The sequence below is a fragment of the Microcaecilia unicolor genome, chromosome 1 (genome assembly GCF_901765095.1).
Source record: "Microcaecilia unicolor chromosome 1, aMicUni1.1, whole genome shotgun sequence".
Classification (NCBI taxonomy): domain Eukaryota; kingdom Metazoa; phylum Chordata; class Amphibia; order Gymnophiona; family Siphonopidae; genus Microcaecilia; species Microcaecilia unicolor.
In genome coordinates, this window is record NC_044031.1 from 171,657,936 (window position 1) to 171,684,464 (window position 26,529).

Below are 26,529 nucleotides of genomic sequence, written 5' to 3' on the forward strand. Positions count from 1 at the left end.
TTGGAAAAAGTGAATAATTTAAAATCCTAATCCAAAATATAGCACTTCAAGTCAACTTTATGTTCTGTAAGTTACTTATGCATGTCCTTCAAGAGCTTTATAAAAGGAGAGGTCAGATGTAAAGGCAAGTCCTTTCAAATTTGCATGTCAAATGCTCAAAACCTCTACAAAGTGTATTATATGGGTGAGGAGGTTTCCAGAATGTCTTTTGATATCACCAAGCCTGGGATTTGTAATATGGAGTGTTGCCACGATTTGGGTTTCTGCCAGCTACTTGTGAACTGACTTTGCCACTGTTTGGAAAACAGGATAGTGGGCTACATGGACCACTGGTCTGACCCATTATGGCTACTTTTATGTTCTTATGTAAGCCTCCTTAACCCAATTGGAGCTTATGGTTCAATCAATTCTAGAACTTCGTATTTCAACAGATTGAAAGGAGTTTATAATCCCTACACCTGCTTCTGTTCAGCATGCCACTTCTACTATTCTCACTAATTGGAAGGATAATAGTAAGGTGGAATTTTAGTACTGGTGCATAGGCGCCAACTTTTCAAAATTATTGGGGGTGCTAAGCCCAATGGAAATAACCCCTTCCTGGACACATACAAGGAATTTTCTCAATATTGGGGGTGCTCAAGCACCCACAGCACCCACAGAGTCGGCTTCTTTGTACTGGTGAACTATGCTAATGTGACCACTGCAGAAATGTATAATGGAGTGGGATGGTTTGTTAAAATATGCTAACATAGTAACATAGTAGATGACAGCAGAAAAAGACCTGCAAGGTCCATCCAGTCTGCCCAACAAGATAACTCATATGTGCTACTTTTTGTGTATACCCTACTTTGATTTGTACCTGTGCTCTTCAGAGCACAGACCGTATAAGTCTGCCCAGCACTATCCCCGCCTCCCAACCACCAGTCCCACCTCCCGATCTTAAAATATGGTGGGCTGTTGACTAATATCGTAGGTCACTGATTTAAATTATCTAATGGTGATTATTAATTTATAAATGAATATTTATCTATTTACTTTCAGCACTTCATTTACTGCAAGTGATTCCTGAGACACCTATGTGGTTTACAATTTCTATTACAGGCAGCAATGGGAATCGAAGCCAGTCTGTTTTATTTCCGGTTATGCATTCTTCTTTAAAATGTTTAATGTCCCAAATATGAACAAGTGGCATTTGCATTTGAATAGTGCAGTGGTTCCCAAACCTGGTCTTGGAGGCACGCCAGCCAGTCAGGTTTTCAGGATATCCACTGAGATATATTTGCATGCAGTGCCTCCACTGCATGCAGATCTCTCTCATGAATATTCATTGTGGATATCCTAAACATCTGAGTGGCTGGAGTGCCTCCAGGACCAGGGTTGGGAACCACTGCAATAGTGCATACCAGAAAAATATACCAAATATATTTGGTTTCATACTAGAGAAAATATCCCTCTATAAAAACAGAAATAGAGTGCTTGGATATTTTACATATAGAGAGAATCTGAAATCAGATAGCATATGGTAAACTCCCATTTGGATTCTTGGCTAGGGATCTTTCAACAGCTGGCTGGGAATGCTGCAAAGGCAGGCATTGATAACCCCAGGGGATGGGGGCAGATGTGGCCATTAGGTGGGTGATGCTTAGATGGTTTGTTTGTGGTTATCTGGACTCAAAGGGAGCTGGATTACATGCCCTGCAGCCCAGGATGGTCATAAAGTAATAAATGCTGTACTGGATGAGTTCAAAGCCCAACACCCTTCTTAAATGGTGGTCAGAGTACAAGTATTTGACAGGATCCCAAAAAGTGAGGAGTTGTTGCTTACAGAAGGAGTGGTTTTCCTAACACTACATGGCTAATGATGGGGTTTTTTTTTTAATTTTTAAATTGCTTTTCCTTCTGGAACTTGTCTGAACACTCCTTAAACCAGCTATCCTATCCACCTTAATCATATTTTCCAGCAGCAAATTCCATAGTATTTTTCCCTGGATGTATATCTAAGCTTGCTCCAGTTTGTTTTAAATGAGTTTCTTTTATTTTATTTATTTATTTATTTATGGCATTTATACCCCGATCTTTCCTGCTTGATAGCAGGTTCAGTGCGGCTTACAAGGTATGGTACAAAGAGTCATAGAGGTAACACAAAGTGTGGTACAAGGTATGGTACAAAGTATCACAGAGATAACACAAAGTATTTTCATGAGGGGTGTCCCATTCTGCCCCACTCATGATCTTGTATTTGTCAACTCTTCTCCAAGATGAAGACCCTAAGGGCCCTTTTACCAAGCAGCGGTAAAAGGTGGCCCGCGGTGGCATCGACGTAAATGGCCACACACTACTTAAAAGATTGGCATGTGGCCATTTACTGCCAGAGCTCTTACCATCTTCTGCTTAGGAGGCGGTGAGGGCTCCAGCCTTAATCGGGCAGATCACCACTGGGCATGCCTACTCCCTGCTCACTGGCGCTAGAAAATAAAACCTGGAAAGAGCACGCAACAGATCTGGAACTACCACTGGGCTCCTGGGCGAGCCCGGCAGTAGGGCTGATTCGCCAGTGATAGCCCTACTTCCAGTTAGTAAAAGGGACGCTTAATCTTTTCCTACTAAGGGAGCTCTTCATTTCCATAATATGATTTCCCTTCTCTGTACTTTTACTATTTTATTTATTTATTTATTTTTAAATGGGATGACAAGAACTGCATGCCAGTGGTGTCTCTGCATCATGGATTGGTGGCAGCATTGTAATTTCTTTTCTTTTTTTTTTTTCAAACTATTTCCTAACATGTTATTTGCTTTCACTGCTGTCACACACTGTGCTGAGGCTTTCAACATATTCTCTATAATGATGCCAAGATGCTTTTGCTGCGTTGTGACTCCTAATGTGGAAACTAGTATCATACAGCTATAAGTATTTTTTTCCATATGCATCACTTTGTGCTTGTCCACATTAAATTTCATCTGCCATTTACAGGCTCAGTTCACCAGTCTTGCACAGTTCTCTTACAACACTGTAGAAGCTGCTTGGATTTAACAATTTTGTCTTTGCAAATTTAATAACCTTGATAGGCAGACGGTCATTCTTTGTTTTTCCCAATCCAGGTTTAGATCTAATTTTAGCACTAAATTTAGGAAATATTGGTGGCTGCTTTATTGGATACTGTTTGGTTATGGGTCCGTGAGGGTAGGAACACGTTCATCCTCCAGTGTGATTTATCTAGTGTGTTTGATTTAGTTGATTTTGGCATTCTTTTGCAGATTTTGGATAACATACAGTGGTGGAAATAAGTATTTGATCCCTTGCTGATTTTGTAAGTTTGCCCACTGACAAAGACATGAGCAGCCCATAATTGAAGGGTAGGTTATTGGTAACAGTGAGAGATAGCACATCACAAATTAAATCCGGAAAATCACATTGTGGAAAGTATATGAATTTATTTGCATTCTGCAGAGGGAAATACTGTAAGTATTTAATCCCTCTGGCAAACAAGACCTAATACTTGGTGGCAAAACCCTTGTTGGCAAGCACAGCGGTCAGACGTCTTCTGTAGTTGATGATGAGGTTTGCACACATGTCAGGAGGAATTTTGGTCCACTCCTCTTTGCAGATCATCTCTAAATCATTAAGAGTTCTGGGCTGTCGCTTGGCAACTCGCAGCTTCAGCTCCCTCCATAAGTTTTCAATGGGATTAAGGTCTGGTGACTGGCTAGGCCACTCCATGACCCTAATGTGCTTCTTCCTGAGCCACTCCTTTGTTGCCTTGGCTGTATGTTTTGGGTCATTGTCGTGCTGGAAGACCCAGCCACGACCCATTTTTAAGGCCCTGGCGGAGGGAAGGAGGTTGTCACTTAGAATTGTACGGTACATGGCCCCATCCATTCTCCCATTGATGCGGTGAAGTAGTCCTGTGCCCTTAGCAGAGAAACACCCCCAAAACATAACATTTCCACCTCCATGCTTGACAGTGGGGACGGTGTTCTTTGGGTCATAGGCAGCATTTCTCTTCCTCCAAACACGGCGAGTTGAGTTCATGCCAAAGAGCTCAATTTTTGTCTCATCTGACCACAGCACCTTCTCCCAATCACTCTCGGCATCATCCAGGTGTTCACTGGCAAACTTCAGACGGGCCGTCACATGTGCCTTCCGGAGCAGGGGGACCTTGCGGGCACTGCAGGATTGCAATCCGTTATGTCGTAATGTGTTACCAATGGTTTTCGTGGTGACAGTGGTCCCAGCTGCCTTGAGATCATTGACAAGTTCCCCCCTTGTAGTTGTAGGCTGATTTCTAACCTTCCTCATGATCAAGGATACCCCACGAGGTGAGATTTTGCGTGGAGCCCCAGATCTTTGTCGATTGACAGTCATTTTGTACTTCTTCCATTTTCTTACTATGGCACCAACAGTTGTCTCCTTCTCGCCCAGCGTCTTACTGATGGTTTTGTAGCCCATTCCAGCCTTGTGCAGGTGTATGATCTTGTCCCTGACATCCTTAGACAGCTCCTTGCTCTTGGCCATTTTGTAGAGGTTAGAGTCTGACTGATTCACTGAGTCTGTGGACAGGTGTCTTTCATACAGGTGACCATTGCCGACAGCTGTCTGTCATGCAGGTAACGAGTTGATTTGGAGCATCTACCTGGTCTGTAGGGGCCAGATCTCTTACTGGTTGGTGGGGGATCAAATACTTATTTCCCTCTGCAGAACTGCAAATAAATTCATATACTTTCCACAATGTGATTTTCCGGATTTAATTTGTGATGTGCTATCTCTCACTGTTACCAATAACCTACCCTTCAATTATGGGCTGCTCATGTCTTTGTCAGTGGGCAAACTTACAAAATCAGCAAGGGATCAAATACTTATTTCCACCACTGTAAGGATTTCTGGTTCAGTATTGTCTTGGTTTTGAAGTTTTCTTTTATTTAGACGGTATAGGGTTGACATGCAATCTTGCCTGTCTGATTGTTGGACTAATCCTTGTGGGGTGCCGCAAAGTTCTCCATTATTTCCTCTGTTATTTAATCTACTAGTAAAAGAAGCCCGTTTCCAACAAAAAGAAAATGGGCGCTAGCAAGGTTCCAGGGCCCCCTCCCCCCTCCTCCCTCCTCTGCCCCTCCCCCTCCTCCCCCTCCTCCCCTCCTCTGCCCTCCTCCCCCTCCCCATCCTCCCCCCTCCGACCCCCCTCCTCTCCCTCTGACCACAGCGAACCACAGCCTGTCTGAAGCAGCGTCTGTATTTGGTGGACTTGAGTGTTGCCGGCCGAGCAGGAGGTAAAACCTTTTAAACAGCAGCTGCCACGTACGAAGGGCTGGGGCACCCGTACACATCCTCCTTGCACTCGGAGGCCACAGAGACAGAGGGAGGTAGGCACTGGGCGGCGGAAATGGGAGGAGAGGGGGGCGCGGAAATTGGAGGAGAGGGTGGGCGTGCAACTCGAATGGCAGTGGGGCCGTCGCGGCCCGTGGAACTCGGACGACGGGAGTGGAAGGAGGGAGGGAGGTTGGGGATCATGGAACTCGGGGGGTGTTTGGTTACTCACCTCCGGTGGCTGCTGCTAGGTTCCCTTCCCTCTCACTTCCCATTGGTCCGCCCTGTGATGTCATCCCCAGGGCGGACCAATAGGAACTCGGTTATGAACCCAGGCAGCCAGACGGAAGTGCAGAGGTCCAAATTATTATATAGGATATGTACACTCTAGGTTCTGAGCTGGAGAGATTAGGGGCCCTGTTTTCAAAGGGGCACCAGCGTTTTTAGCACATGCTAAAAACTAACACACGCTAACTGTGTAGATGCCCATAATATTCCTATGGGCGTCTACACGGTTAGTGCATGCTAAAAAAGGCTAGTGCGCCTTTGCAAGCAGGGCCCTCGTTGTTGTGCCTTTCAGCTATGATGATGACATCACAGTTCTTCTCCCAGTTCAGACGGGGGTATCTGCTGAAATAAATGTTTTGTAAACTGTTTTTAGTACAATTGAGCATTGGATGTCTGTTCACAAGTTGAAATTAAATGCAGAAAAAACTAAACTGTTGTTGATTACAGGCGCCATCGGGCCTTTAGAGCCCAGTATTACGGTATAGCATCAAGTATGCTCTTTTTCTTCATCTGTGAGAATTTTGGGGGTCTTTCTGGACTTAAAAAGCTCCATGGAGCTTCAAGTGAATAAAGTAGTTCAGTGGGCTTTCTTCCTTATGAGAGACTGGGATCGTGATTGCAGAAGTGCAGTAAACGCTGCTGTCTTTCAATTCCATGTCTGTGGACTGGAGTAAGGCTAGCCTAGGACTGCGCGTCAGGCTGCTTTGCTTTCTTTTCCGGTTCAGCGGATTAGGAGTGCAGCAGTGGGTGGGAACTGTGCGGCTGCATCCCTGTTTTTTGGTTGGATTCTGCTGCCAAAATCTTGGATGGGTTGCGTGGTGATGAGGTTGATGTTTTCCTGTCTGCTGGACTGAGGGCAGTGCTGTGTTACTGTGGAGAGATGAACTCAATTGGTGGGGTAAGTTCATTGTGTATTTAGTAGCGTTAAGGGACTTTGTTAAAAGGGGGAGGGTCTCATTTGTGGGTATGTCCATAATTGTTTCCTATTGTATTTGCATTTGAGTTTTCTTCAGTCACTGTTTTTTCATCTGTAGTCAATTTGAAGTGTGGGGGGATTGAGCTCATTTATATTGTGGAATTGTTTTGGGGTGCTATGACTCCTGGGATATCTGGCTTAGGAAGGGGAAAGGTAAGGGCCGTGGGAAAGTGTCTGGTGCTAAGTCTCCTGGGGGCCAGGTGGGAGTGGAGGTTCCAGCTGGGGGTTCCTCGGTGTCCGCCTGTTCTAGACCCCCAGCAAAGAAAAAAAAAGAGTCAGAGTAGTCTGTCATCTCATGCTAAGGGACAGACAGCTGGGAGGGCCTCTACCATTGCCACGGTACCAGCGTTTAGTGTACCTAGAAGTGGTATTTCGGGTTGGGGCCTGCCTTCTGATCATTAGTGTAAGAATTCAGCATCATTGTTGCGACACCCTGAGGTGGTTAGAGAAAAATTGGTGAAGTAATTGCGCTTTGGACGTATAGCTGGACCATTTGTGGAATCGCATTTGGAAAATTGTTTTGTGTCCCCATTAGGTGTTATCCCAAAGAAAGACCCTGGTACCTTCTGGCTTATTCATAATTTATCATATCCAGAGGGTCACAGTGTTAATTCATTTATTGACCCTGATTTGTGCGCGGTGCAATATGTTACTTTAGAACAGGCCCTACAGTTACTGAAACGGTTGGGTGTTGGCGCTTTGATGGGCAGGGCTGATATTGAGGCAGCTTTTCATTTACTGCTGGTGCATCCCACAGCATTTCACTTGCTTGGGTTTCACTTTGAGGGTAGTTTCTTTTTTGATAAATGTATGCCCACGGGATGTTCGATTTCCTGCACTCATTTTGAATCCTTTGACTCATTTTTACACTGGGTAGTTGTGCAAGTCAGTGGGATGGATACAATCATGCATTATCTTGATGATTTTTTTGCTTGGTGGTCTTAACAATTTAGTCAGTGTGCTGCCTTGATGTCTGTCTTTTGTTGTGTGGCAGGTGAGTTGGACGTTCCTCTTGCATTAGAAAAAACTGAAGGGACGACTACAACCCTGGTTTTCTTGGGAATTGAATTGGATTCAGTTAAAATGGAATCTCGCCTGCCTAAAGCAAAAAGTTTAGCACTACAAGCAGAGATTTTCTTTGTTTATTGTATGCATAAGATAATGCTGAAGGAGATTCAATCATTAGTCGGCCACTTCAATTTTGCACTAGAATCATCCCTATGGGGTGTGTATTTTCTAGAAGGTTGGCCTTACTGTAAGTTGGTTTGCGCCGATCACATTTTCAGGTCCATTTAACTCGAGGGGTGAGATTTCTGGAGAGACTTGCGGATTTGGTAGCAGTTTTTGTCATCATTTAATGGGGTATGGTCTGGCAAGAAGCAGCTGTGTCTAATCTTGACTTGCAATTGTTTACCGATGCCTTTGGGGAAATTGTTTTTGGGATATATTTTGGTGGTTATTGGTGTGCAGAACCTTGGCTCCAATGGTGGAGGGCGCTGGTTGGTGCTCTAATATTGCTTTATTGGAATTGTTTCTGGTGTGGGTGGTATTGGGTAAATGGGGAGATAGATTACATAATTGTATTGTTCTACGTTTAGATAATATGGCGTTGGTGTGGGCTTTAAACAGACAATATTCTCAATGTCCATTGCTGGTGAGCCAAATCAAAACAATTTACAAAATAATAAAAACTAGAAACTAAGAAAAGAACACCATAAGTTAATAGGAAAGCACAATCAATCACTCAGAAACAGTCAAACAATCAGAGTAAGGGAGAGACAGATTCAAAAAGAGGAAATGTTTTAGTAAAACCGGACATGTGGAGGAGCATAATCGAACGGGTATGACCATCTCTAAGGGCGCCCATCTCTAAGGATGTCACCGCGAAGGGGTGGGGAAACCTGTATTATCGAAACAAGATGGGCGTCCATCTTTCGTTTCGATAATACGGTCGGGAACGCCTAAATCTCAACATTTAGGTCGACCTTAGAGATTGTCGTCCTAAATGTTGAGATGGCCGTCCTTAGAGATGGGCGACCTCGGTTTTCGCTGATAATGGAAACCGAGGACACCCATCTCAAAAATGACCAAATCCAAGCCCTTTGGTCGTGGGAGGAGCCAGAATTCGTACTGCACCGGTCCCCCTGACATTGAAGGACACCAACTGGGCACCCTAGGGGACACTGCAGTGGACTTCCTAAATTGCTCCCAAGTCCATAGCTCCCTTCCCTTGTGTGCTGAGCCCTCCAATAAACCCCAAAACCCACTCCCCACAACTGTGCAACACTACCATAGCTCTTATGGGTGAAGGGGGGCACCTACATGTGGGTACAATGGGTTTTGGGTGGGTTTTGGAGGGCTCACATTTACCACCACAAGTGTAACAGGTAGGAGGGGATGGGCCTGGGTCCACCTGTCTGAAGTGCACTGCACCCACTAAAACTGCTCCAGGGACCTGCATACTACTGCGATGGACCTGAGTATGACATTTGAGGCTGGCAAAAAATGGTTTGAAACATTTTTTTTGAGGGTGGGAGAGGGTTAGTGACCACTGGGGGAGTAAGAGGAGGTGGTCATCTGGTCAGTTCGGGCACCGTTTTGTGGCTTGGTTGTAACAAAAAAAGGACCAAGTAAAGTCGTCCAAGTGCTCGTCAGGGACGCCCTTCTTTTTTCGATTATGGGTCGAGGACACCCACGAGGCACGCCAAAGTCCTGCCTTCGCTACGCCTCTGACACGCCCCCAGTAACTTTGGTCATCCCCGCGATGGAACGCAGTTGGGGACGACCAAAATTGGCTTTCGATTATGCCGATTTGGGCGACCCTGGGAGAAGGACGCCCATCTTCCGATTTGTGTCGAAAGATGGGCGTCCTTCTCTTTCGAAAATAAGCCTGATAGTTTATCTAGATTTTCAGAAACCTTTTGACAAAGTTAATGAGAGTCTCTTGAAAAAAATTAAACAGTCACAGCAGACATTGTTTTATTGTGGATTAGGAATTGGTTATTGGGCAGAAAACAGAGGGTAGGTTTAAATGGTCATTTCTTTCAGTGGAGGAGGGTGGACAGTGGAGTGCTGCAGGGATCTGTACTGGGACTGGTGCTATTTAACATATTTATAAATGATCTGGAAATTGGAACAAGTGAGGTGATCAGATTTGCAGATGACACAAAAGTATTCAAGTTGTTAAAACATATGCAGTGGCGTAGGAAGGGGGGGGCAGTGAGGCGGTCCGCCCCGGGTGCACGCCGCTGGGGGGGTGTCGGCACCTCGCTGGTTCCTTGCTCTCTCTGCCCCGGAACAGGTTACTTCCTGTTCTGGGGCAGAGAGAGCAGGGAACCAGCGAGGCGCCAACACTCCCCAGCGGCGTGCACTCGGCGGATTGGCTCTCCCGCCCGCCCCTCACCGCCTTCCAGGTATGTTCTCGGGGGAGGGGGTTGCGCTCCGGAGAGGGGAGGGTGCACCGCGGCGCCCTGGGTGTCAACTGCCCTCGTGACGCCACTGAACATATGTGAACTGTGAAAAATTGCAGGAAGACCTTAGGAAATTGGAAGACTAGGAATACAAATGGCAGGTTGAATTTAATGTGGACAAATGCAAAGTGATTCACATTGGGGAAAATAATCTGAATTATAGTTACCTGATGCTAGATTTCACCTTGGGGGTCAGCACTCAAGAAAAAGATCTGGGTGTCGTTGTAGACAATATGCTAAAATCTTCTGCCCAGTGTGCAGCAGTGGTGGACAAAAAAGCAAACAGGGTGCTAGGAATTATTAGGAAAGGGATGGTAACTAAGACCAAGAACACTAACATGGCTCTCTGTATGGAATTAGGAAAGGTTCAAAGAAGAGTGACCAAAATTATAAAGGAGATGGAACTCCTTCCATATGAGGAAAGGCTAAAGAGGTTAGGGCTCTTCAGCTTGGAAAAGAGACTGCTGAGGGAAGATATGATTGAGGTCTAACAAATCCTGAGTGGTGTAGAACAAGTAGAAATGAACCGATTTTTGAACTCTTTCAAAAAGTACAAAGACTAGGGGGCATTCAATGAAATCACATGAAAATAATTTTAAAACAAATAGGAGGAAATATTTTTTCACTCAACAAATAGTTAAGCTCTGGAACTTGTTGCCGGAGGATGTTGTAACAATGGTTAGCATATCTGGGTTTAAAAATGGTTTGAAAAAGTTCCTGGAGGAAAAGTCCATAGTCTGTTAATGAGATGGACTGCTTGTCCTGGAATTGGTAGCATGGAATGTTACTATTTGGGTTTCTGCCAGGTACTTATGACCTGGATTGGCCACTGTTAGATACAGGATAATGGGCTAGATAGACCATTGGTTTTACCCAGTATGGCTATTCTTATGTTCTTATGACTTTGGTGCCCCGTATAAAGATAGGACTGATTTTTATGTGGTCCTATTTATGCAGTTAACTTAGCTGGTAGCCAAGTACTCACTCCATCTCTGGATCACCCCCAAAATAGCCAGTTTTGAGGTACGTGCTAACCAGACATATTCAACAGCACTAACTGTTTAAGTGCTGCTGAAAATGAATGGTTGGCCCTCAACAAGTGATTTAATCAGCCAGGAGTCATTTGTGGATAGTTAAATTACTTTGAATATCGACCTCTAGAATTCTCTGTGCTGACTCGGGGATTTGTCCATATTGGGATTGTAGACTATATTGAAGTCTCCTTTAACCATTAGCTGATCACCTTGAAAAATCCCTTAAAATTCTAAGTAGTTTCTGAATAAATCCTAATCATATATGTATATTGGAGGTGAACCCCTCCCCCTTTGTGGGTGGATTTTATTGAGAATAAGGAGAAAGAAGAAATCCTGCTAACGTGTTTTTATAACACAAACAGGTTTATCCTTTCTAAGGTGAATAGTGAGTTCATAACTGTCGGTTTTAGCTTGCCTTAGTAGGAACTGCAGAGGAATGTAGCTGATTGAACAGTTACATTGCAAGAGGGGGATGGGCCCCACAGCTCAGCCTGCATGCAAATAGGACCAAACAGACAGGTTGCTGGGAGTACATCTACACATTCTGAGGGGATTAATTCAATGAAGGGAATAAAGATTGTGGGATAAATGATGCACACACATAGAACGGAGAGAGCTGGATCAGAATAAGGGAACTGGAAAATCTGCTTTCCACAAGATTAGGGGAGGGGGAGATTGGTGGCATGGATGGGAATTCACTGTGGGGGTAGGGGGAAGAGTTTGTTTCATCCTGAGCCATGTGTGATGCTTCTGGCTGAGATGGGATGTAGCCATCTAGAGGAGAAACCTGGCTGTCATTGGTAGTCGCAGAACCCTGTTAACCCTGGGACAGATTGAAGGTCCATTAAGCCTAGTATCCTGTTTTCAACAGTGGCCAATCCAGATCCAAGTACCTGGCAAGATCCCAAATTAGTAAAACAGATTTTATGCTGCTTATCCTAGAAATAAGCAGAGGATTTATCCAAGTCCATCTTAATAATGGTTTATGGACTTTTAGAAAATTGTCCAAACATTTTTTTAAACCTTGTTAAGCTAACTGCTTTTTCCACATTTAATTACACATTGAGTGAGCATTGACTACCTTCCTCCCTATTTAACCATTGCCTACCCTATCCAAATGTGATTCAAATGGTAAGTTCTATCAAGCACGGACTTTCTGTCTTGTATGGGTCTGTATATTGTTGCATATGCCTGGTAGCACTTTACAAAAGTTCGTTAGTAGTAGTAGATGACTGCCTCTGTCTGCCCATCTTCATTGTCTTTTCTCTTTAAGGCTTTCAGTCTGATTTGAGCTTGTAGTCTGATTTTTAAAGCTTCTCTCCCATCAAGATAGGTTGGTTATGGATGGTAGTAGATACTCCTATTAGCCTTCAATGATGCAGCCTGCTCTCCAAAGCAATCACCTGTCTGCCACCTTCTTTGAATGCAGGAGATAATATGCTGGTCAACTGCTCTTGCTTTGTTTCCTCTCAAATTTCCTGCTTTTAGTATATCCGGCTCCATCTTAGAAATTTCCTGCCAGTTCCATTACAGAGAAGGGGTGACTACCTGGGATTAAAAAAAAAAAAACAGCTGAAAAGGGATTTGTTCACTCCAGTATTTGGTAGTAATCTAACCAGCTGGTCCTCTCAAGGACTATCACTAACCACACCCTCTCCAAAAGACATTACACAATGTGATACTCACAAGCGAGCCGTCTCTGGAGTAGCTCCCACTACAAAGAGAGTCAATTTATGTTACATATACCCAAACAACAAATACTAGTAAGTATAAATAAGTTATTTATTAAAGTGCAAGTAATGATCTTATTGCACTGACATTTCACTATAACTAATTAAAATAGTAAAACCATAAATATATAATAAATATTTAAAATTCCCTCCTGGATCCAGGTCTACATTACTAAAATTATTCTCTCTCTTACAGTTATCAATAGAAATCTATTACAGAAATAGAAATCTCTTACAGAAATCAATGTTATTACTGAGAACCTATAGGTGAATATTGCACATAAGCTTTCACTGAATCTTGAATAAATAATGCTATTAAAATTTCACTTAACAATAAAATTTTTCTTTCTCTTACAGGGCTTACTTTTAAGGTAGGTATCAAATATAAATATCAGAGATCAATTATACTGACATGAATAACTACACTATTTTAACATTTTTTCTCCTAGGTTCCAAGTTTCTCTAGGTAAGTATGTGTAACTAATGCAAGTATAAAGTGTCTTTCTCAGTTCCAAAAGTCCTGTAGAATTAATTTTTCTTCTTTACTTATCTCCAAGTCCAGTTTTCTTGGCTCTTGAACATTTCATCTGTCTTGGATGACGTTGCCTTGGTCTTCCCTAAACCTATGCTCCAAAAGAAATGAAAGGGAAAGAAACTACCTTCCTGCAGTGTGTGTATCTATGAGTAAGCCTGCCTATTACAGGAGCCTTAACTGAATAATCTATTATGATAAAAATAAAATAAATTTGATTTTCCTTGTGTCTGATTTCCTGACTACTTCTATTAAACTTTTAATTCCTAAACCTGACTATTGAGAGAGCAGGTCCTCTTCATGGAATTAGCTGTGTCCTTGAAAATCTTCAAGCATTCATTCAACTCACACGGCATAGCCTAATTTAATTCATACAGCACTAGGAGGTTTGATTTAAGTTAAATCTATTCTTTTCTTCTCTGCGTTCAGATTATTCAACCATCTGTCAGGTTCTGACTTTAAATAAGAAATCTATTTGATTTCAATAATTTCTTTCTAAATAGGCTTAATATTTTTACATGTCAAAGGAGATTTTTCCTTTCAGGAGTAATATCACATTAATTCCTGTATTAGTTCCTTCCACCCACTGAAGGGTCTCTGAGTTTCAATGCTATACTGCACTATTCAGAACAAAATAATTTCTAAATAGTATTCCAACTATTTCTTACATTAACTACTATCAAGTATTAATTCTGTCAACTACTAGCTTTCTCCCTGAAGAGAAAAACTAAAACTTCTCAAATTTGTACAAACCTCCTTATAATTTTAAATACTCTCAGTTATGCTATTCCAGACACTCTTATTATTTCACTCAAAACTTTTCCATTTATTCCTTCCTTTCAACCCCTCAGACAGACAAGTCAGGATACAGGTCTTCTCTCTTGAAAATCTGTCTCTGGCTAGGTTCCTAACTAGAGTAGTGCAGCCAATCAGCAAGCTCCTTTTAAAGACACATTTCCATACTTACATTCCATTATGCATTTTGGATTAAAAATACTATATAAAACCTTTGTTTTGGGATTTTAATTATGTAATTCAAGTCAGAGCAGTGTCCTAATGTCTATTATATGGAAAGTTTCATTTAAATTGAACCCCAAATAGCCAAACTAGAACCCCATAAAACTGGACTGATTTGCATATAATTAAAGCTTATATAACCTTATAGCAAGCATCTATAGACTTCCTGCACCTAAATTCTACCATTAAAACTTTTGTAAAAGCTTTTGAACTTTTTTTCATGCTTTTTAATGTGCAGGTGTTAATGCAGGTCTCTACTAATTTTACTGTATCTGCACTGAAATTTGCACCATTTTCAAGGTCACCCTGGCAGCCAGGATGCCTCCAATAACCCCCCTGCATTTCCCAGCAGTCTCCATGTCAAATTAATTAAAGGCGCGCCTTTCGCGCATGGGTGATTATACTCAGGCTCCGATTTTGGATGCATTTATTTTTCATTAATTAGACCCTTCTTTGGGTTAAATTATGCTCCACAACAGTATTTTTAATACATTATTGGTAGTGCAGTGGTCCCAGATGCTCCGGGACAACTCTGGAGCCATCAGGTAAACAGGCCTCTCCAACACCGCCCCTGTCACTCAGCCAATCCCAATCCCAAGCCCCAACAGGCATCCACCAGCCCGGGAAATTTTCCTGCAGCCTGAGCTGGCTGCCCCCCAAGCATTGGCAGCTTGGAACCCCACAGATCATGGTGGACCCGCCCACTACCACGCAAAAAACCCCAGAACCCCCCTTGCAACTCCCAGGGGCCAGGTAAATAAAAAATAATAATTTTTTTTTCATATTGATTACATTATTGCCAATTATTGGTATTTATAATCAATTTAGTGCCAATTAGTTAATTATTATTATTTGAGATAGACATGGTGAAAAATCATTTTACTTTTAAATTTGGGGTGCTGTTACCTCTTCAGTGGGGTCATGATTTTTATATGTTTTATATGTTTTAAACCATCGTTCAGGTTGGACTGTTTTATTGTTTCAAGATTTTTTGTTTTCACAGTGACGTCATGAAAAGCGACAGTTGTTGGTAGCCTTTAAAGAACTTGCGAGTGCAGTAAAAGTATTCAGCGTTGGTGACTCAGCTTACAGGTTTTTGTGGATCTTGCATGGGCAATTAACCCGAGTCCCTGAGGAAAGCATTGAAACCCATGGTGTCGGGCGTAACCAGGGGAAGCCTATGTGGACTGTAAACTTCAGAGACATGGACATGGTTTAAAGATAAGTTTTGTTTATCATTTATTGAGCACATTCAGTTTGAGCACTCATGTGTGTTTGCAATAGCACCTTAAAAAATTCACAATTAAGAATAGCCTGATGAAGAGATGCTATGCCACTAGGCAAAATAATTAATGATATTGCCTTTATAAGTGGTGTCTCCTGAGGGCCCTCTTTAAGAGTATATAATAATAAAAAATCTCCATAATAAAAAATTTGTATATACACAAATAATGAATAAAGAAAGAAAGTAAAAGGTACTGCTATTTGCAGGCATTGAGTTAAGGTCTTTGGTTTTGTAGTTTACTGCCATGGGATTGGTAGCATGGAATGTTGCTACTATCTGAGTTTCTGCCAGGTACTTGTGATCTGGATTGGCCACCATTGGAAACAGGATACTGGGCCACAGTTCTGACCCAGTATGACTATTCTTATGTTCTAATTATGTTACATGCATAACTGGTTCTATTCTATAAATGCACACCTAATTGCGTGTCTCTGGATGTCATTTATAAAATTTATTGTGTCTTATGGAACCGTATGTTTAGAGAGTAGAAAAACAAACCTATTCAGGTCATGCAGGACTTTGCAAAAAGAGAACTAGTTTTATTCATTTATATCATGTCTATCCAAAATTGAGTGACTCACACATAAACATGAAAAATATTCATAAAAACTGAAAACAAAAATGCACAACTATGGAAAAACAGCTTTTAATGTAGACCATGGAGATATTGATTGATTCTTTCTGGTGGCCCTTCCCACTAAGCAACTTGAGTAAGTCCACATTGCTCAAGGGGACTCAAATAGCTATTTGGAAGAAAGATCAACTTCCCTTGCCTTAAGAAACCTCTCTGCATTCTTTGGCATGGTTTCACTATCTCTTGGGTTGCATAATGACTGCTTCTTGGCAGTACTCACTAAAAACTGGTGAATCGGTCATTGTAATTGTCCTCTCCCATTTTTTTGTCCACACAACATGGTTAAATATGAGATCAATTAAAAAGAGATGTACTGAAAATTGTGATCTGGCATCTCATTTGTAATTTACACTCAAAATCTGGGTATGTAGTAGTTAGCAGGGTTTATTGTTTCATAATATAATTTGATTCACATATTCTATTAAAAAGAGAGAAAAATAATAAAGTTAGTTCACCCATTTAGAGGTCAGTGTAGAGCCTGAGGCTAACAGTAACTCAGAAGTATTGGGGTGAGTATCATTTTGTAATCCTGAGATTCTTTGGTCTCTTAAGAAGTCACTTTTCAGAGGATAGTAAGATGATAAAGGACATCTTAGGGGCTCATTTTCAAAAAAGAAAAACATCCAAAAAAAATGACATAACAGGTAGATACACATTTTTTTCTCGCAGAAAAAAAGTCTAAAGTATATAATCAAACAAAACAAAAAAAGTGTTCAAATCCACTAGTCACCTAAAAGAAAATGTTCCCAGAGGGGGCGTGACATGGGCGATGTTACATGATGAACGTTTTCTACTCATAACCAGTGCTTTTTTTGTGCCGGTACGTTCTGGTACAGCGTATCAGCACCCTTTTTCTCAGCTGCCCGCCCTCAGCTCCACGACTTTCTGTTCGTGCCACCCTGCACTGAAATTTTTTATTTTACCTCAAGTCGCAGTGGCAAATTGGCAGTGAAAGCAGCAGGCAGGCTCACCTCCAGCCTTCCCTTCCCTCTCAGCGTCCCGCCTTCCTCTCATGTAATTTCCTTTCTGTGAGGGCGGGACGCTGAGAGGGAAGGGAAGCAAGGAGGTGAGCCTGCCTGCTGCCTTCACTGCCGCTGCGACTTGAAGTAAAATAAAAGATTTCAATGCAGGGCGGCAGGAACAGAAAGTCGAGGAGCTGAGGGCAGGCACGTGGGGCTGGGGTTGGAACGAACTCAGGGGCAGGTGGAGGCTGGGGTGAGTCACTAGACATGGATGGTTACATAAGTACATAAGGATTGCCATACTGGGAAAGACCAAGGGTCCATCAAGCCCAACATCCTGTTTCCAACAGTGGCCAATCCAGATCACAAATACCTTGCAAGATCCCAAAAAAGTACAAAACATTTTATACTGCTTATCCCAGAAATAGTGGATTTTCCCCAAGTTCATTTAATAACGGTCTATGGACTTTTCCTTTAGGAAGCCGCCCAAACCTTTTTTAAACTCTGCTAAGTTAACTGCCTTTACCACTTTCTCTGGCAATGAATTCCAGAGTTTAATTACACGTTGAGTGAAGAAAGATTTTCTCCGATTCGTTTTAAATTTACTACATTGTAGCTTCATCGCATGCCCCCTAGTCCTAGTATTTTTGGAAAGCATGAACAGACGCTTCACATCTACCCGTTCAACTCCACTCATTATTTTATAGACCTGTATCATATCTCCCCTCAGCCGCCTTTTCTCCAAGCTGAAGAGCCCTAGCCGCTTTAGTCTTTCTCATAGGGAATACTGGGTATACTGGAGCTGTAACAGCTTACAGAAATTATTTATAATGAAAAAAAAATCTGAAGTTATTTTTTTCTCCTATACTGGTATAGTATTTTCAATGATACCTGTTTATATACTCCATGGCTGGTATAAGGGGTGACGCTACTGTGTATGTGGCTACCATGGGGACGGAGCCATAGATGTGACCCCGCCCATAATGAGTACCAGATAGCAAAACTACATTCTGGAAGCAGGAAAAAACCCCATCTGGAATTAGACCTGTTTTAACAGCATCTAGGGTAAGGCTGGGCCTGTCTTTAGACCCATTTCATTTATGATTTTGCTGAGTCGGAGAGGTGGAAGTGATCGTTTGTGAGAAATAGTGGAGAGTTGCTGAACGCTTTCTTACCTTTGTGTGTTTGCCCTAGTCTGAAACTTTTGACCCTTACATTTCCTGACATGCACCTCCTCAAGTCCTTGCCACACCTGCTAGCTCCCCCAACCACACCCATCTCTTCCTCTGTATCTCGCCCTCTTCTCCCACCAAACCCTCGCTGTCCCCAAACCCCCAAACCTCCCATTCTACCTCCCTACCTGCTTGTCTCCTGTTTCTTATTGATCCTGTTTTTGTCCAGTCCCAGTTTGTCACTGTGCTCTGTACTACTTAGAAGCACCACACTGTCCCCCACTTGTGTAAAACAGAGTGTAGTGCAGCACAACAGATACCCCATCTTCCTAATGGTCAACCTACCTGAGCCCTCAGGCTGTGCTGTGCTGATGTGTCAAGGGACCCAATGCCGTGGAACCCCTCCTGGGGCAAGAGCCCATCAATGATGCGCTCGATGGGGGACAAGTTAGCAGTGTCATCTGATGGGGGGTTGGCACCAGCCTTCTTCCTGACATCACGCCTCAGCCGGCGCCACTTCCGCTTGCAGCTTCCACATCCCTGCCACAGTGGAAGACTGCGTTGACCCGGTCCCTTACTGCCTTCCATTCTCTCTCCTTTGTTGTAGCAGCCAGCCTCTGGCCCGTGGGAGCAAAGAGATGTGTATGTCTTCTCTGGATTTCCTGCACCAGCAGTTCAATTTCAGGGTCACTGAAATTACCTTTGCGGGTGGGTGGCTGCTTTGGTGCCATTGTAACAAAGCGATGCAAAGATTCAAAAATACTGATAAGGTCGCTTAAATACTATCCCAGGGACGCCCATGTAAGAAAGCGATGGGCGTCCCCGAGATGGGTGTCCTAATTTCGATTAATGACAAAATCCGTAAACGTCCCAGCTACTCTGGTGATTTGGGCATCCTCATTTCGATTATGGGTGGGGAACTATGGACGTCCTCAGCTGCTCTGTGTTTTGGGCACCCTAATTTCGATAATGGGTGAAAGTGATTAACGTCCCCAGCTGCTCTTCTGATTTGGAAGTTTGCATTCCCTTTATTGGCACCTCTTTAAAATGGCTTTCTCTGTGCGTTTAGAGGTTTTTCTTTAGATTATGGGGTGGTATTTGAAAGCGTTTTAGCTTCAGTTATAGTAAACCTTGTTTTTGCCACTGTATGCTTTTGTACAACTGTTTGTTTGTTTTTTTGTGGGGGGGGGGGGGAGGGGGGACTTTTTTGCCAATTCTTGAAAGATTACTGGTGTATGAACTTTGTACCTTTCCTTTCCAAAAATTTCAGACTGGGTGTTAGCTGGTAGCTTAGCATATACTCTGGATTTTCTACATGTGACCAACTCTCCATTCTCTACCCTCCAGGAGTTCCTAACTGTGTGTGATGTGCTGGCTCACTGCCCCCCCCCCCCCCCCCCCCCCCATTCTCTCTCTCCTTTGTTGAAGCAGGCAGCCTCTGGTCCCTTGGAGCCAACAGATTCTTGCACCACAAGTTCAAGGTAAGCTCATACTTCTCAGCCACCTCTTCCCTTTCTGCTATGTAGGTGCTAAACAAACACTTCTTGCATCTTGCAGGACAGCTGGTCAAGAGGACTGCAAGAGACAGCAGTGGACTGTAATACACTGGACTCTGAGAGCCATGATTGTTTCTACCAGGGGCGTAGCCACGGGTGGGCCCGGGTGGGCCTGGGCCCACCCAATTTGGGGTCAGGCCCGCCCAGCAGCACAGCGATACCATTCCCCCGTGGCGTGCCCGCCCAGCAGCGATTTCGATCGCAGGCAGCTCCTTCGACTCGCACACGCTGCCTGCCGGCAGCGCTAACCCGGAAGCTCAGAGGAGAGGCTTCCGGGTTAGCGCTGCTAGTAGCTGCAAGGAGATTTGAGCGGCAGCCGGCAGGCAGCATGTGCGAGTCGAAGGAGCTGCCTGCGATCGAAATCGCTGCTGGGCGGGCCTGCGAGGGTGAGGGAAGATGGGGGTGAAAGTTGTGGCACACAACGGGGCAAGGGATGATGGGGAAAAGATGTTGGAATGGGGGAGGGAAGACGGGGACAGCAGCTGCACGGGGGGGGGGGAGGGAAGAAGATGGAAGGAAAGATGCTGCACAGGGAGGAGGGAAGATGGAATGATGAGGCATGGTGGGTGGGGGAGAAGCTGCATGGGGAAGAAGGGATAGATCCAGTAAAGGGGTGGAGGGGTCAGGAAGGGAGAAGTCTTGGCTGCATATGAGGTGGAGGAGAGGTAGACATGCTGCATAGAGAGGGGATAGGCGGTGAGAGGGGGAGAAATGTTAAACATAGGGGTGGAGAGGAGGGCAAAATGGTGGGCATAGGGGTGGAGGGAAGGGAGAAATGTTAGACATGCTGGTAGAGGGGAGGAAGGTAGATATGCTGTATGGGAAGGGGAGAGAGACGTTGGACAGTGGGAATGAGAGGGGGAGATAGACATGGGGGTGGATGAGAGGTACACAGCAGGTGGTGGGGGGGAAATGCTGGGCCATGGGGGAGAGGGCTACTACTATTACTATTTAACAGGAATGAAGAGAGAAGAGGCAGGAAAACATAAGGCTACCATGGTGGGGTGGGGAGGGGATCAGATGCTGGTTAGAAGGGTGGAGGGAGAAGATGATGGGAATGGTGGAACCCTGTGGGAGAGGGCAAGAGGGGGAGGAGGGGGTGGCAAGGAAATGAATGAGAGATAGTGATTACAGAGGGTAGAAATATGGTAATGGGGAGTAGATTAAAGATAAAAGAGAAAGTAGGGATGGGGAGGAGTAAGATGGGGAATGGGAGAGCTAGTGGGTGAAAGAAGAAGATGGAAATTTGATAGGTAGTTGAAAAGTAAAAAGGAGACAAAGAAGGGTGAGAGAGAGGCAGAAAAGAGCTACAAAGGAATGACCAACATGTCAGAGGCAGGAATATTGAGGGAACAGACAGGAGAGAGGAGAAAAGACAAATGGACTACAGCCGCTTGAAGAAGAATTAGCAGACGGCAGAGAGGAAAGCAGAAAAGAGAAATTGGAACCAGCAAGATGGAAAAATAAAATGTCCAGACAACAAAGGTAGAAACAAAGCATTTTATTTCAAATGTTTTAAATGGAATATGTTAGCTTTTGGAAATGTGCATTGGAAATGTCTTTGTATTGTGTTCTGTAGAAAAGGAAATGCATGTTTTGTGTCTCCAGTGTTGCAGTAATGCTATGTTTAACTTCTTGGGGTTCCTTTTCAATTTTTGTCTAAATATTTTTATTTCTAATTTGTGATCCCTTGTTCTGTGTTTGGTGAGGTTCTGTTGGTGTGATAGTAATGGCAGGTGGAAAATTGGAAGGGAGGCAAAGAGGAGAGGGAATCGGGGAGGGGAGCCCTCCTTTATTTTCTGACCTGGGCCAAGTAGGTCTTACAACAGTCCTAACCCTTGCTGTATAGCTGGTGAGGATTCCCAGGCATCCCCAGCTAAGGACCTCCTCCAAAGGCGGCCAGAACTCCCTTCTACCAAGCTCTGGCAACAGCATCCTTGAGCCATCGACAGCTAAGCATGTGTGGGGTGCTGGCATCAGTGGCTTAGGGTCATTGCTGCTGCCTGCCAAGCTTGGTAAAAGAGAGTTCTGGCCACCTTCAGAGAAAGTCTTCAGCTGACTGAGCTTGAGGATCCTCATTAGCTAAAGTATTTATATTTTGAGGTGGAGGTAGGGCGGAGCAGAGAAAATTTTGTGCCCACCCACTTTGGGCTCAGGCCCACCCAAAACTGGCTGTCTGGCTACGCCACTGGTTTCTACCCAATTCATTGTACAGATGTCTTGTTCTCTATTGGACACACTCACTTGTGGCTACCTGTAGGGTGAGGGTGGGGGAGGGGGAGGGGGAGAGGCCCTGAGAATGGATATGTGCATCCCTCATGGTCAGGGCTCCCCATACTCTGTATGTTCTCTGCATTCAAATCTTACCTCTATTTTCACCAGGTTCACGGGTATCCACAGCTGGTAGTTTTTCTCTCGCTTTACACCTCATGTGTCTCCCCGCCAGGTTCCATCCTTCTTTATGTGGTGAACCCCAGTCACCTTTTATGAAGTGCCCACCCATTCTCAAGGTTGCTGGGGGTGGGGACGGGGAGGAAGTATATATGCACTGAATGTCTTTTCCACATTATTGAACACAGGATTACAATCCTCCATAGTTATGGAACAACTACATTTCTAAATTCTATCCTGCAAACCATTTTCAAGGTGGCCACAGGTGCGTGCCTGCCTACCACGACCTTGAGCCCTTAAGTCATTGTGAGGGAGAGGGGTTCTGGTTACAGTTCCTATTCTAAATAACCTGCAGGTGGCTACAGCCTGGTGCCTATATAATTCCCCTAGCCTGTGCCCTTCTGTACCTGATGTATTATATTGCAATTGTGAGGAAGTAAACATCCATCTAATGCTTTTACTGTTTTTCCTTTTCTCTTCAGCACTATATACCACTGCTGATACATTCAATGTGACAAAGATGACCCAGCTATTTGCAGCTCCTTCCTCGCCCTCACCAATGTGGTTTGGTTGTGGGTAAGGGTGTCTGCTGATCAGAGAGCAAACATGTGCTACCTATGGTTATCTGCAAGTTTGTTCTTGGCAGATCACAAGTGCTAGACAACATACCTATTATTTACATAACTCTGTGCTGTGGGGCTCTGTGGTAAGAGGGGGAGAGGCTGGATGGGCATTTCTGTTCCTCCACCCAGCCTCCCCCCCTTTACCATACAACCATGCAGTTTGGAAGGAACAGGTGGACTTCTGTATGGCCACACTTATGACACGTGTGTACCAAAGTTTCTCTGTCACACTTCACCTATCATGCAACCCAGATTGCTGCCTCCTCTCACATCAACCCCAGCATCTAATAATATGTTGTGCACAAAGTAGAGACACACACCCTGTTATATCAAAAAGTATCAAATGTGTATTTAACAAAAAAAAAATATAACTATTTACAAATATATTTTTGTTTTAAGGTCTCTCAAGGGAGGCCTTGTCCTCCTCCCTGCCTGGCTCTTTGCAGCAGGCTAACAAGCAGCACCAGAAGCAGCCTCTGTACCCTGAAGTGCTGCTCATTAGCCTACCACATTGCTGACACCTTCTACTGCATCGCTGACACCTCCTGCAGCAACTGGTTTTGGGAATGCACCAGTTGCTACAGGAGGTGCAGGGCTGGGGATGGTGTGGAGAGGGCTGGTGGTGTTGGCTTCTCCTCCTCCTCATCCCCCTCAAGGGGAAGCATTTCATGCCAGGGGTCTGGCCTGCTGCTGCTCCTCCTCCTCCTCCTCTTGCTGCTGGCAGCGCCCTGTATATGCAAAAGGATTGTCCTTGAGATCAGTACATTCAACATGGCTTGCATAGTGCAGGAGCTGGCTAGCTGGCTGGCATGAGGCAGGAATGGGGAAAGGTGGGATCAGTGGTGAGCCCTGGGCTAGACACATGGGGTGTGAGATGCATGAGATGACATGACAGGGAACCCTGGAAGCTGGTCTGAAAAAGGAGTACACAAGATGTATTGGAAGGGCACACTCATTCCTCAGCAGCATGTTAGCATTTTGAGTTGTGGCTATGGTTGGATGACCTTTTTTTTTTGGTGGGGGGGAGGGGGTGGAAGCACTATTTCTTTACATTACTTTCAAATCGTGCTATGACATCCACTAAGAGCAGGACATCAGGCAAGAATACCATGAAACAGTATCCACCCCAGAGAAAGGATGATACAGAAGTGAGGCATGTCATCTTATTCATCTCAGAGGAGGTTAGTTGGAAGTTACAGCCACACTCATGAGAGGGCAGCTGCAACCTCAGGCCTTGATCTGGGACAGAGGTATTATGACTTACTCTTTGCCTATTAGCCACATGGAAACTGATATTGTACACGACATTTGCATTATTAAATAAATACATTTACAAATGAGTACAGATTCCCTGTTTACAATACTTACGTCGAGCCCTGAGATGCCGTCGCACGCACCTGATAAGGTTGGAGCTGTCCCGCCATATACGGCGGAACCGACGTTTCAGGGACTCCAGATCCCTCCGAATGCCAAAATGTCTGCAAGATACAAGTTTGTACACCAGGAGTCAGGGGATGGCCCTTCTTGCTTTCACAACACAAATTCATTTGGCAGCCAAATTGTAGAGACACATAACACTGACGATTGGGGGGGGGGGGGCTGGGGGGAATATTACATTGGTACAGGTGATGTCATTGAGGTGGACATGAGGACAGAGTACCGTTTGTGTGCAGTATTGTAAGGATGTGGGAATGGTTTTCCTTTCTAGTACATAGATTCTATTAATGAATGTGTATGTGCAAATATCACTGATTGCCATTGAATGCAGACTACAGTTAGTGCTTACATTGCTGAGGGAGCTCTTAAATGTGGTGCTACAGGAGGGGGACCCGATAGCCCAGGAACAGTGGGGGGGGGGGGGGTGAAAAAAGCAGTTACCTTTCCAGGCTTTATCTTATCTGTGTCCATGTTCTAATACACACAGTCCTGAGGAGCAGGTAGTGGTGGTGCATAAACAACCTGCGCCGGTGCCTCAGGCACAGCTGCACTAGGAGCAGACTCTCAGCCACGCTAAAGTTGGGCTCGCGTCTGAAAGACATGTTTCTCAGTGAATAACCATTGGAAAACGTGCATCGCCTTATATGGGCATCCATGCGTGATGGACGTCCTTATATGCACAGTTCCATATATGGACGATCATCCCATATATGGACGGGTCAGCATGTGGACGTCCTGGCATATATAATGGGTCCACACGTGGACATCCATGACGTGCATGGACCATTGTCACGCGTACGGGGCCTTATCTGGATGAGTACATGTTCACACGTGCAGAACCGTCTTCGGCGGGCCTAGTAAGATGGACATCCTTCAGCGGTTCTGTGAGAAACATGTCCTTGTTACTGTATTTGCACTTATGAATGTTCCTTATATTTCCCGTATCTGGATGTCCGCAACTACATGCACTGTACTTGCGGAACAACCAGGTACATCAGTAATAAGGACGTCTTTCTCGTAGTACCGCCGGGCGTTCATATGACAAATGTTGGCAACTACAGTGAATGTATTTGCTAACATATGTATTGGGGACGTCCTTTTGCGGTTCTGGAAGATGGGCGCCCTTTTTTACTATACTTTGGACGTCCCTGGTTTGGGCGTTTTGCTCTGCGATAATGGAATGTCTAAGGTCGTCCATACTACTTTTCGATTATACCTACCTGATTTTGGCTGACTTCGCGAAGGCATCCTAGTTCAGACTTGGACGACCTTTCAAAAATGCCCCTCTACGTGGAGGGCCCCTATATCTATCATGTTTAGGTGCTACTTCCCCTCCCCCCTCCCCTCCTGCCTAGGCCCATCACCAACCTGTCTCAGTTTCTGCTTTCCACACCTCTGTGTTCCTCTCATTGTGCCCTCTAAAACCCTTTCCACACCTTTGTATTCCTTCACACCTCTTCCACAAACCAAATCACATAGTTTAATGGGAAAAGAGTCAGCATGGGTTCAGCCAAAGGAAGTGTTGCCTCACAAATATGCTTCATGTCTTTGAAGGTGTAAATAAACACGTGGATAAAGGTGAGCTAGTTGATGTAGTGTATCTAGATTTTCAGAAAGCTTTTGACAAAGTTCCTCATGAGAGACTCCAGAGAAAATTAGAGTCATTGGATAGGAGGCAATGTTCTGGTGTGGATTAGGAATTGGTTATTGGACAGAAAGCAGAGGGTAGGGTTAAATGGTCATTTCTCTCAATGGAGGAGGGTGAACAGTTGAGTGCCGCAGGGATCTGTACTGGAACCGGTGCTATTTAACATATTTATAAAGTATCTGGAAATCGTAACTATGAGTGAGGTGATTACATTTGCAGATGACACAAAACTATTCAAAGTTGTCAAAACACATGAGTGTAGTAATGGCAGGTAGGGAGATCGAGGGAGGGGGCAGGGAAGAGAAGGGATCAGGGGCCCCCCTCTTTAATTTCTGCTCTGGGTCCCAGCATGTCTAGAACCAGCCCTGAGTATACGCATGTATATCCAGGACAGAGGCAAACACATGCCAGCTCTATGGCTGATGTCGGTGCTTGTGCCTAAATTATAGGCATGTATTGTTGCTGTTATGCT